Source organism: Vespa velutina, chromosome 5 (assembly GCF_912470025.1).
Source record: "Vespa velutina chromosome 5, iVesVel2.1, whole genome shotgun sequence".
Lineage (NCBI taxonomy): Eukaryota > Metazoa > Arthropoda > Insecta > Hymenoptera > Vespidae > Vespa > Vespa velutina.
Genome location: NC_062192.1, coordinates 2,003,228 through 2,016,235, shown reverse-complemented (window position 1 = coordinate 2,016,235; position 13,008 = coordinate 2,003,228). Strand labels below are relative to the sequence as shown.

Sequence of the window (13,008 nt, the reverse complement as noted above, 5' to 3'; positions counted from 1 at the left end):
TTTTAATTCTAAATATAGTAAGAGAAAAAGAGAGAGAAAGAGAGAGAGAGAGAGAGAGAAAGAGAGAAAGAGAGAGAAAAAGAAAGGGAGAAAGGGTAAAGAGTATGGCCAAAAATAGCTATCCTATGGCCAAGTACATTCCGCTCTGATTATCTTTCAGATACACGCTACGAGTTCGAAGCTTTAGCGAAGAGCGGAGAAAGGAAAACGGATAAAATAAAAGGAGTTACTAGGGATAAGAAGTGCGGTGTCGATAAGCACCCTTTGTTCTCCCAGACTTCTCTTCCAGGCTTCGTTATCTCCTTTCCTGTCTTTTCCTCTTTTTCTCTCTTTCTATCTTTCTATCTCTTTTCCTTCCCCTAAACTACGCCCTACTTTTCTTTTATTTTTCCATCTTATTTCTCTCTCCCTTCTCTCTCCCTCTCTCTCTCTCTCTCTTTCTCTCTCTCTATCTGTATATATATGTCTCTCCTTCTCTCCCTTTCTCTCTCTCTCTCTCTCTCTCTCTCTCTCTCTCTCTCTCTCTCTTGTCTAGCCCTTTTACGACCACCGATTTTCCACGGAGAAATTCGCTATCGACACTTGCGAGTAGCACGTATATCGCGTATATCGAATGACCGGTCACCGGCTGTTCCATGGGACACAGAAAAAAGTGCAAAAAAATGAGAAAGAGAGAGAGAGAGAGAGAGAGAGAGAGAGAGAGAGAGAGAGAGAGAGAAGTAAATACATATTTCACGTTATTAACTCATACGGTTTTGTTCACGTCCCCTATATCTAAGCAACTAGCAGCGTATGTATTTTCAAAATTCGAAACTAACCATTAGTCCTGGCAAATTTCAAAGCCCAACAAATTTCCGTCCGCCATGATAGATCTCTTACTGCAAATTACTTTACACATTCGAGACTAGTACGAATCTCGAGAGAAATTTTGTAGGTTCTCTTCGCTAAGGGAATTTTTGGTGTCGCCTTTCGAAACACGCGACCGGCGACAACGACACGATATTTCTCTTTTACGGTGCGCTCGTTCTGTTTCTGTTCTTTTTTTTTTTTTTGCCGAGCTTACGCTTTTGTTTCCTTCTCTTTATTTCTCTATCTCTCTCTCTGTCTCTTGCACATACACACATTCTCTGTCATGCTGCTTGTTCACTCGTGTGACCTCGTAAGCGTCTAATCGTAAATCATCCTCTTTCCTCCAACCACGGAGGTCAACGAACTGTGATCCTGAACCAATTCGACATTCGTTACTATCGAAAGCGTCTTCGCAAACTATTGCTATTCGATGTTTTTAGAGATAGAGAAAGAAAGAGAGAGAAAAAGTGAAAATAAGAGAGTAATGTATTTAATTTCTAAAGGAAAAATTATTTCCATCAGGAGCAACAAGTCAATCAGTCCTTTATGCATTTATGGATTTCTCCGAGCGAACGAATAGATAGTGAATAGATAGATAGATAGGGAGAAAGAGAGAGAGAGAGAGAGAGAGAGAAAGAGAAAGAAAGAGAGAGAGAGAGAGAGAGAAAAAAAACGAATGCTCCATTATGAAGATTCGTCGCGGTACATTTGGCTGGTCCGTGTTATTAAGGTTGTCTCGTTTTCCCCGTGCAATGTAAAATCCAACGGCATTTTTTATTGTGCTTCGTATAGCTGGATGAGACCAGTGGATTAAAACGAGAGAAGATACGAAAGAGCTAGCGCGTTTGCCCTGCCAACGGGACGAACGGAGTGCCGAGTCTCTTTCAGTGCATGAAAGAGAAAGCGTGAGAGAGAAGGAGAAAGAGAGAGAGAGAGAGAGAGAGAGAGAGAGAGAGAGAGAAGGATGGTTGAAGATAAAAACAATAGCGGTGGCTTCGTTATAATAAGAGAACGATCCTTAAACATTTCTCGTTACCTCTCCAACGTGGTTGCCCGTTCCTTTTGATTTTCTCTTTTTCGCTTTCTACAATATATCTTATCTGAGAACACAATCGAAGTTGAAAACTTTTAAAACGTTCATTAACGATTATTATCGATCGATCAGTACGAAATTTCAAAAATGACGCAACGAATATTCAGTCGTACCATTCATTCGCCATAATTTATTCCGTTAAAGGTGGTCAAGAAGAAGAAGAAGAAGAAGAAGAAGAAGAAGAAGAAGAAGAAGAAGAAGAAGTAGGAGTAAGAGTAAAAGGAGTAGGAGTAAGAGTGTAAAGGAAAGACGAAGAAAAAGGTATTCGTCGAGACTTGGCGCAGTTGGAATTCTTAATCAAGTTTCTCCTTTTTCCTTCCGTTCTTCGTCACCCTCATCCTTCTACTCTCTACTCTACTCTCGATCCTCCTTGAAGCAGACAGAAGCCGCGAGACGAGAAGTTGTAGGAAATAATATATCACGCGATGTCGTTATGGTCGCCGAATATTGAAGTTTCGCCTACGAGCCATTTCGCCCGAGCTCGTGGCAGGGCCCTTTCAGAAAACTATCGTAATACCTCATAGAACTTGGAAAATATTAGTTTTATAATAAAGTTCGAAAGGAAGTTCCTAGCACCAAACTAGGATACTTTCTCTCTCTCTCTCTCTCTCTCTCTCTCTCTCTCGTTCCTTCTCTTTCTCTTTCTGTTTTCTTTCTCTCTTTTTCTCTCTTTCCTTTTCTATCTTTCTCTCTTTCTCTCTCTCTCTCTCTCTCTCTCTCTCTCTCTCTCTCTCTCTTTCTCTCCTTTCATCCCCTTTCTCGCCCGCGGCTGCCGCAGTAATTGCGTCTGAAGATTATTAATCTTCTCCGTAAATCAACTGCCGTTTTGACGTAAAACTTCTCGAAATCCTCCTTGACGATTTTCAAGTAGCGAATCGACGAAAGAGAAGTACATTACCGATGGATGTCGAAAGTTTCGACAACGTACAACTACTTTCGGACTCTCTTTTTCATCGTCAAGGTTGAAATAAAACATTTCGAAGAACATGAATACAAATAATATATTATCATTTGAATTGAAATAATCATATATATATGTAATTATCATAAAGAACAATAAATATTCTGGTAACTACACTTACATATTATCACTAAATCGGACAGTATTATTGATCTTCCAATTGTATAGTGGCCGACCAATCAATTCCATGGGATAATGCATTCGTAGTACTTTCGCGTAATCCTCTCTTCGTTTTGTTAAATTTATTAAAGTGGAATTCCAATTTCGCGCTTGACCAACGAAACACATACTCTCTCACTTCCTCTTTCTCTCTCTTTCACATTGTACATTCATCGAGTCGAGCGAATTGCAAGTTTTAATTACTTCTCTCTCACACGTATCTTAAAGTCCATGAAAATTTTCACGCATAGCAACGACGTGTCTCAGCTTTTATTCGCGATCGATGGATCAACGTAATCTCGATCATTCGAAAGCTTCGATCACGATCAGCAAACAACTCTATTTCTTTGTCTATCTCATTCTCTCTCTCTCTCTCTCTCTCTCTCTCTCTCTTTCTCTCTACATATATATATACATATATTATGCATGTGTGTGTGTATATATATATATATATACATAACAAATTCGTTCCCGTATCATTATTCGTTTTTCATGTATCGCTTTAATTGACTTTTTGGCCGAACGTAGTTTCAGTTTATCATTTTATTCCAACAAATATAATTTCGGTCGCAGTATTCGTTGCGTGTCAGAAAATTTGATTGAAATATATTGTCACAGATTTTAATTAACGTCCCTTAACCCCTCTTCCTATCCTTTCCATCCTCCCCCACCTCTTTTGATCGATGCGTCTTCGTCGTTTGAATGAATTTTCATACCTATCTCATTTCTTAATGAACCGAATCAACACTTCAGGAACATTTGAAATATTTATTATTGTCGAAATTCGATCGATAACGAAAGGAAAAAGAACGCGCGTTAAACTTTGCAGTAAAACGAAAGGATAAATTGAAAACAAAAAGAAAAAAAAAAGAAAGGACAAAAAAGAGAGAGAGAGAGAGAGAGAGAGAGAGAGAGAGATACTAAGCAATTTATTCGGCTTCGTAAATCGTTCTTTGCGGTACAATGAGGCGAAATATTCGAACGACACTTCTTTCTTTCTTTCTTTCTTTCTTTCTTTCCTTCTTTCTTTCTTCCTTTCTTTCTTCCTTTCTTTCTTTCTTTCTTTCTTTCTTTCTTCGTATTTTTCAAGAGCCACCCTCGCAGCTGACGTCGGATTAAAGGCGTCGACGCATAAAAAACATTTTAGAGTTGAACTTTCATAATCCTGAAACACAGAACCAATAGTTCTCTCTCTCTCTCTCTCTCTCTCTCCCTCCTGTAGTTTTTTTTTTTCTTTATATATTCTTTCTCGACGGAATACACTCGAATAATAGTCACTTAACTTGTGCGATGCATGTTCGCCTATCGAACACGATGCAAAAATAACGCGGTAATTACCGATATACATCTTACTTCCATCATAGAAAGTTTATTTACGGAAAGATTAATTGGTTCGTTGTTTTTTCTCTCCCTCCTCCCCTCCCCCACCCCCCGACCCCGTATCCCCTTCGCGCTCTTAATCGATCAAGAAACAATTAATGTTGATCGAACGATTTCGATTGAATTATCGAAGGAAAAGTTGTAAAAATATTTATAACTTTCTTATTCACTTTCAAATTCCTCGTGAAAACAACTAACGAGTTCTCTATATAAATATATAGATATATCGACTATCTTATCTTCCCTACGTAATTAATTTTCAAAGTTGGCAACAAAGTTAGTTGGCTTTCGTAAGTAGATACAAACATATATACATATACATATATATATATATATATATATATATAGCGAGCTACGTTCGGCGAAATGTTGTCTCACCTCGTACTTGTTAATGAGAATGGCTACAGGGGTATATAACATTGAAAAAGAGGAAGTATCCTATCAAGTCACTTTAGCATTTATTTTAATAATCTGCGAATTAACAAGAAACTGTTTGTCATTTCCGAGATTACATTTTTTTCTCCTTTTCTCCTTTTTCTCTTTTTCTTTCTTTTTCTTTCTTTTTTTTTCTTTTTTTCTTTCCTCCTATCTGCTACTCGACGTTCGTGATTTAAATGTATTACAATGTACTTTATCGCTTAATATCCATTTTTGAAAATATTCTTAATTTTATTAATGAGTTAGTTATATAGAACGATAAAATTTTATTAGAGTTTGAACGATGAAATTTTATTTAAATGAATGAATTTTCGATAGAACGTTTGATCTTTTCCCTCTCTTTCTCTCTCTTTTTCTCTCTCTCTCTCTTTTCTTTTTTAATGATGATCCCTGAGTGAATAACGACAGTGAACGAAGCGATACGAGTAATCGTAAAAGTCGTAAGATCGAGAAACGATTATCGAGAAACGAAATCTTGGTCGGATATATGTATGTCGATGGATAACGAGAAAAGGGATAAAGGATAAGATAGAGGAGAGAAAAAGAACGGCAATAGAATTAAAAAAGAAATGATTCGATCCTTGTCGAAAAGCCCCAGAGAATTTACTCTCTTACTTTCATCCCTTCTTCCATCCCTTCTTCCATCAAGGAGAGTCCTTTCGCTTGAAGTTAATTCCAAGGAATCATGCTATTGCCATGTTTATGTGAGCCTGCTGCATTCAGAGAATGTCGGCTAATCGGCCATCCTGAAAATTAGACAGAAAACTTAATTATAAAGATACTGATTGGTTGAATTCCCAAAAGAGTCGAGTGATATCTCGGTAAACAAAAGCACACAAGAGACAGGATTATTGCATTTCGACATATATACACGTAGTTAACAAGTTCTATTGGAATGCCTTCTAACAACTACGAGACAATGAGCTTTCTTAAAAAAAAAATATCGTTAGATTTATTTCCTTTTTTTGATATCATCATTCGTCCCATCAAAATGATCACAAATAAAATATCGATATACGATGAGTTACCAAGTGTAATAATAAATATTTCTTTATTATTATTATTCATCCTATAATCATTTCTCTTTATATTTATCTAACTATGTAACAAATTTAATAGGACTAGCCGATTAAAAGGGAACATCGTTAATCTCGATCAATAACGCGTGGTTGCCCTTAAAACGAACTACACCGGAACAGCATGTAATTCTCTCGGCTTTCTATCACACACATATGTCCACACACATACACACACACACAACTACATTTTCGCATTTACATTACAACCAGTGGTGTAAGCTTAACGACCAATGCCGTCTTCCCGAAACGAATCCGTTTCGCGTATTTTGCGTGAAACCGCGACGACTAAACAGGAATTCGTAATTACAGGTACTAGTTTCAATCTTTCTCTCTCTCTCTCTCTCTCTCTCTCTTTTTCTTTTTCTCTCTTCTTTTACACATATACACATATAAACATTGAAAGAGATCGTCTTTCAAATAGAATAAGTTTCTCAAAGGCGATCAGCTTTCTCCTTCTTCTTCTTCTTCTTCTTCTTCTTCTTCTTCTTCTTCTTCTTCTTCTTCTTCTTCTTTCGAAAAGACAACCTTTTCCAGGATGATTTAAAAGAACATCGACATCGTAAGGGGACCAGTAACGTTGGTGGTGCAATTTCACGGTCGATGAAAAAGGAGAGATAGATAGGGAGATAAACGTTAGGTAGAAAGGAGATAGGATAGAAATGAAAGGAAGAACAGTTAGGTTGGTAGAGAGGGAGGAAGGGAAAAAGGGACAAAAAACTTGTGAAGAAAAAAGGGAGGCTTGAAAAAAAAAAAAGAAAGGAAAATAAACGAGAAAAGAAAAGAGAGAGGGAGAGAGAGAGAGAGAGAGAGAGAGAGTAAGAGAGTAAGAGAGGAAGAAAGGAAGAAAGGAAAGGCAAGGCAGGAGGGACTTAACGTGGTAACGAAGAGCCATAACGGGTTACGGGATCGTTCGAAAATGCGAACCGATCGGCTGGACCGACGAGGAGAGATTTATCGTTTCGGGCACGATTTATTTGACGCGTTTAAATGCCTACTTTATCGACGAGCGAGAGCGGCCACCGGTGTTTAAAGTACGATCGACCCCTTTTCCATCGGTCCATCCCATTCTCTCATCCTCTCATCCTCTCATCCTCTCTCTCTCTCTCTCTCCCTCTTCCTCTCTCTCTCTCTCTATTCACCCTTTCTATTCGGTTTCGAAACTCACTCGTCCCTTGACGCGAACCCTGCACAGTTCCGACTTTATCGAGGCCGTTGCAGGCCGCTCGCTCAGTCTGTGGAAATGAAAATGATATTTATTAGAATGTGAACGAACCCGATCTCGTTTGGAAAAGAAGTAGGGAAAGGAAAAAGAAAGGGAGGGGGGGAAAAAAAAAGAAAGAAAAAAAAGAAAAAGATAGTTTAAGCTTACGATCATCGATTCGCAAGGATTTCATTTACCGGCTTTAAATGCATACAATCCATTGGGAAAAATCTATTTCACCATCGTAATATACATAAATCCTTCTTGGTTTGCTTTCGAAACTCGTTAAGCCTCTTCGTAGATTTGAGTCTCTCGTAATTGCGGGTTTGTCGAGAGATGTGGAACAGGGACACGGTGGTCAGGGGTTGGCGGGGGGAGATTAGGAGAGGGGGACGAAATATTCTTAAAATCATTCAACGATATTCGATCTTTCTCTCTTCTATTACATCTAATATATACGAAATGTTGAAATTCCGTGATCTTTCTTGAACTAACACCAATGTGATACCTAATGTGACAAATCTTTATTGCGAACTCGTTGAAATTCGAGACGATCGTCGACGTCTATACCATTTCACGCCGATCTACTGCTACCTTACGGTGATTATCCTTGACTGGTTAAGCTCCATGGCGGGAAGCTCTCCTGAGGATTATCTCTCTCTCTCTCTCTCTCTCTCTCTCTCTCTCTCTCTCTCTCTCTCTCTCTCTCTCTCTCTCTCTCTATACACCCTTCACTCGCTGTCGATATTTCAACGGTCTTATCTGCTCCTTCGGGATACCGTTTCAAGACGACGCTCTCTCAGCTACCAAGCTCCGTTACCTCAAATATCCCCTCGTCCTCCTATTTCACCCTTTCAGTACCATCAACCTTGCCTCCCTATCTCCTCTTCCTAACCTCCTCCTCCTCCTCCTCCACCTCCATCTCCCTCCCTTCTCCGCACTCACCCACTAATCACCCTATCTTATTATCCATTGTCAATGTTAATTACGTTACATTATCCATAAATTCTCCGATCAATCGTAAAATCGTACGCAAGACTTTAACAATTGTCGATGTAATCGAATATTTTCACATTCATCGAATATTAGTTTTGAATGATAATCGATAAAATTTATTAATTATATCTCGTTATTAATTTTAATTACGTGAACTCGTTGTCACGAGTTTTACAAATGATCCCGACTTGATGAAACGAGAGATCTTGTATTGTATTTTTTGGTATCTCGAGTGGGAAATCGAGTTTAAACGAAAATCGATACGGACAAGTAGTAAGTTGCTTGGATAAGTTATGTGAGCTTTGAAATTTTATTGAAACTAAACGAAACTTCGTGAAAGATAATGAAGTAATGACTTATTACCTATGAAATATTAATAGGGAAGTAATTTTACAATATTGCATATTGTTATTTATTATTGACAAAAATTAATCTCCCTCTTTCTTCAATGCATACAGATATATAGGATAACGTTTATCGATTCCTTTATATTTTTTCTACCAAAGAAAAATAAATGAGAAGACATATAGGAACTTGAAAGAGTAGGAGAAAGAAAAGAAAAAGAGAGAAAAAGAAACAAAAAAAGAAAAAAAAAAAAAACAAAGAATTAAGCCGCTTCGTTATCCTGCATAAATAATGTACTTAATTATCTGTTAGACGAAGGACCGTGTTCGTTGGATAATAATTGTCATTAACTTGAATATATGTGCCCGAAGTAACCCCCGGAATTGCAACGTGGTCGAAGGATACTCTCTGTCTCTGTCTCTGTCTTTCTTTCTCTTTCTCTCTCTCTCTCTCTCTCTCTCTCTCTCTCTCTCTTTCTCTTTCTTTCCTTGTTCACCTCGTTACACTCTCGTTTCATTATTTTTTTCGTCCTTCGTCCTTCCTGACATAAGCTCGCTATCTCGTTTCCCGAAGTACCTAGAAAATTTACGCTCCCTTGCATTTTTCTCAAAGTTATGCGTTTTTAACGAGAAAGAGATGAAGAGTGGGATAAAAAAAAAAAAAAAGAAAAAAAGAAAAGAAAAAAGAAAATAGAAAAAAAAAAGAACATAGAGCTTCGCGATGAAATTTTGTCCGGTTCTATCAAGCTAATTAATGCTTTTGGATTCTAACTCAATACGTTATAAATACAATTTATTATTATTATTATTATTATTATTATTATTATTATTATTATTATTTTACTATGCGTATGAACGACAAAGATGTCAGATATTCCTTCCGTCGAAAGTCCAGTCTTCTAAACGTGACCTGCGAAATTCCTGGGCAAAGAGAAAGTTAGAGCGAACGACAAATAATCACAACGTAGCCGCAGGGTGCGGACAGGCACGCAAGAGAAAGAAAGAGAGAGAGAGAGAGAGAGAGAGAGAGAGAGAGAGAGAGAGAGAGAATCCCGAACAATCGGCTTTTACGACAGGGCCGTACGTACAAAGTTTCAAAATTGCAACAGAATTTCTGCCCAATGGAAGAGATTATTAAACCATAAAGCTTCCCACAGCGATAGTAGTAGTATTAGTAGTAGCAGTAATAGTAATAGTAGTAGTAATAGTAGCAGTAATAAGCAGCAATTGTAATAGTAGTAATAATAGCAATAGTAATTGTGAAGTAATAATAATAGCAATAATAGTAGCAGTAGTAGCAGCAGCAGTAGTAGTAGTAGTAGTAGTAGTAGTAGTAGTAGTAGTAAATAGTAGTAATAATAATAGTAGGACTGATAGGAATAATAATAGTAGTAGTAAATAGTAGTAATAATAGTAGTAGGACTGATAGGAATAATAATAGTAATAGTAAATAGTAGTAATAATAGTAGTAGGAGTGATAGGAGTAGTAGTAGTAGTAAAACTAGTAGTAAAAATGATAGGAGTGATATTAATAATAACGGTGATGATAATAGAAGTAATATTAGCACGTGAAGAAGAATTTCTCTACTTTCGATGAACGAGTAAAAAGAAGAGGGTGGAGGTGGGGTTGGATGGATGGATGGGGGGGGAGGAGAAACTTAGTCAAGATAGAGTCGTTTTATCATAGAAATATGTTTTAATCAGAGCATCATGAAAATGACAATGGACACTGTTTGCACGAACTCACGTTTTCAATAGAATTCCTTTCGAGAACGTCGTCGATGACGTTTTCATTATTCGCCTAACTTCGACTAAGTCCCTCTGTCGAGCTCTAACCGCAAAGAAAAAAAGAAGATTAAAAGAAAAGAGGAAAACTAAGAGTAGATCAAAAAAAAAAAAAAAGAAAAGAAAAAGAAAAGCGTAGACAAGAAAGATGAGATTGCTCGTTTAATTACCGGGTTGACTCGAGCCGTTTAGATTAGCCGGCTTAGAATTAAGGGACACGAGCCTCTCCCAGAGACTTTAGCTTAGCAAACTATACAAAGAGGAGAGAGAGAGAGAGAGAGAGAGAGAGAGAGTCGCATAGGAGCTTTCACGCTTGCGAAAACTACTATACTCTGTCGCTTGGCAACCAGAAACGGTCCCAACAGTTAACCTCTCTCTCTGTCTCTCTCTCTCTCTCTCTCTCTCTCTCTCTCTCTCTCTGTCTCTCTCTCTGTCTCTCTTCCTTTCTCTCTCTCACTCTCTCTTTCTCTAACTTCGTTCCAATCCCTCTTTAATTCTCCTTCCTTCTCTACTTCGTTTCTATCAGCCCCTCAGTCCGATTAATCCATTCGAAATGAGGTTTAAATCGTCGCATTACTTTCCATTGTTCGATCTTGGAATCGATTATTGGTGTGGATGTCTTTAAACAAACGATCAGTTTATGTCGGGAGATGTAGAAAATGAACGGATTAACGCGACCAATCCGATTCGATATTAATGTTACAAGAAGGATCAAATATTCAAGCTGTTGATTGAAATAATAGTTTGATTAAAAAAAAAAAATATATATATATATATATATATATATTATTCTGAAATATTTAAATATTGTCAAATAAATATATTTATGTCTATTGACATATGATTATTACGGTATTGTTACGTATGTATGCGCATACATTTATATATTTATTCGATTTAATTAATAATTAATAACAATTCAATGCACAAATTGTGAATGTGAGAAATACAGTTATTGATTCATATAGGTATCCATACATACAAACACACATATATATATATATATATATATATATATATATATGTATATATATATATATTATTTCTTCTAACGTAATGGCCTTGATCTTTGTCATTAGAAACGACTATAAGGATAAGACGAACGTTCGTTTAAAAGCGGTTGACTACCGGTTGGGTAGGGAAAAGGCGTCCTCATCGTCTCGTGGCTATGCATCATCTGTAATTAAGAAATTCCGTGCGCTATTTAAGTATTCTTCCCGTAATCTGGCTGGAATGGAATTAAAAATTATGAAAAGGGGAAAATAAATGAGCCGAGCGAGACCAACCACCATTCCGTCGTCGTCGTTCTCGTAAAAGGAGTTGAACCAACTATGGTGCGTTACGATCATTTAACGAACAAGAAGGAAGAGAGAGAGAGAGAGAGAGAGAGAGAGAGGAGAGAAAAAGAGAAAGAGAGAAAAAGCTCAAGAACAACGTGAGTGTTGCTAATTTTTTTCAACCTCTTTTTTTAGATGCTTAAAATTACCGAGAAAAGTCTCTCTCTCTCTCTCTCCCTCTCTCTCTCTTTCTCTCTCTATGTCTCTCTCAATTTTTATATGCATATGAAGAGGAATATACGTCTGAAAATGTGCTCGTCCCATGAATTAGAACTTCCGTCTACTTGGGATGAAAATTATCTGCCCGCGTTACGAACAAAATTTTTCCTCGAAATTCAAAATAAAATGGTGGAAACGTTGAAAGGTTCGAAGGGAAAGGGGGGATGGATGGAGACAAAGGAGGGAAAGAAGGAGAAAAGGAAAAGAAAAAAAAAATTATAAAAAAAGAAAAAAATTAATCGTTTGTATTGAAAAACGAATAATGCCAATGACTTTCTAATGAAGTATAAAATAGAAAGAACTATACGTGTGTACGCGTACTTTTTGTCTTGTCATAAAATGAAAAAATTCCAACGTATTCTTTTTCTCTCTTCCACTTTCCATTCATACTACGAATTAAAATTCTAATTAAATTTAATGCTAGTCGGTGGTTCTATTTCGAGAGAGAGAGAGAGAGAGAGAGAGAGAGAGAGAGAGATGCAAAGAGGGATAAGAGAAGAAAATAAAAAATAATAAAAATGAAATCAATCTTTTGCATTTCTCGGGTAATCAATAAAAAGTTAAATGTATTAAAGAGCGAAAGAATGTAATATTTTTCAAGTGCACTCATTTCCTTTCCCTCTTTTATCCTTTGTGATATGGAACACCGTTACACGAATTCTCAAGCATTCCCAATTTCTCTTCTCCTTTTAACTCTGGTGACCATTGGCGATGGATATATCGATTATAGGCCGTTCCTACCGCTGGTGGAAGTCAGGCAGGCATGGATATTTCTCGTGGCATTTGAATTTCAAGCCCCGACGCGCAAATAGATTCAATTTTTAACGAGCCGTGTTGTCCGTCATGTGCATTTGCCTCGGTGCGTCATCGTCGTACGAACTGAATAATGTCGCACCCTCCTGCCGTACATATCCGGCCCATAAATATAGATGAGTCGGCTATTGTAAATTCATCGATTTTTCGGTAGAAGCCGATGGAAGATCTCGAACAAGCGAGAAAAAGAGAAATAGAGAAAGAGAGAAAGAGAGAGAGAGAGAGAGAGAGAGAGAGACAAAGAAAGAAAGAAAGAGAGACAGGGAAAGAGAGAGGGAGAGAGAGACCATTTGAAATAGCGAAGGAAGATCGATGCGATCTGCAAAGAGGATCATTTACCGTGGATACAGATGA

General features: G+C 37.4%; 1 protein-coding gene across 3 annotated transcripts in view; it reads left to right on the top strand.

The window, feature by feature from the left end:
- LOC124949037 (tyrosine-protein phosphatase 99A) overlaps positions 1-13,008 on the top strand; it is a 337,582-nt gene that overhangs the window by 260,104 nt on the left and 64,470 nt on the right. The window lies entirely within an intron of this gene.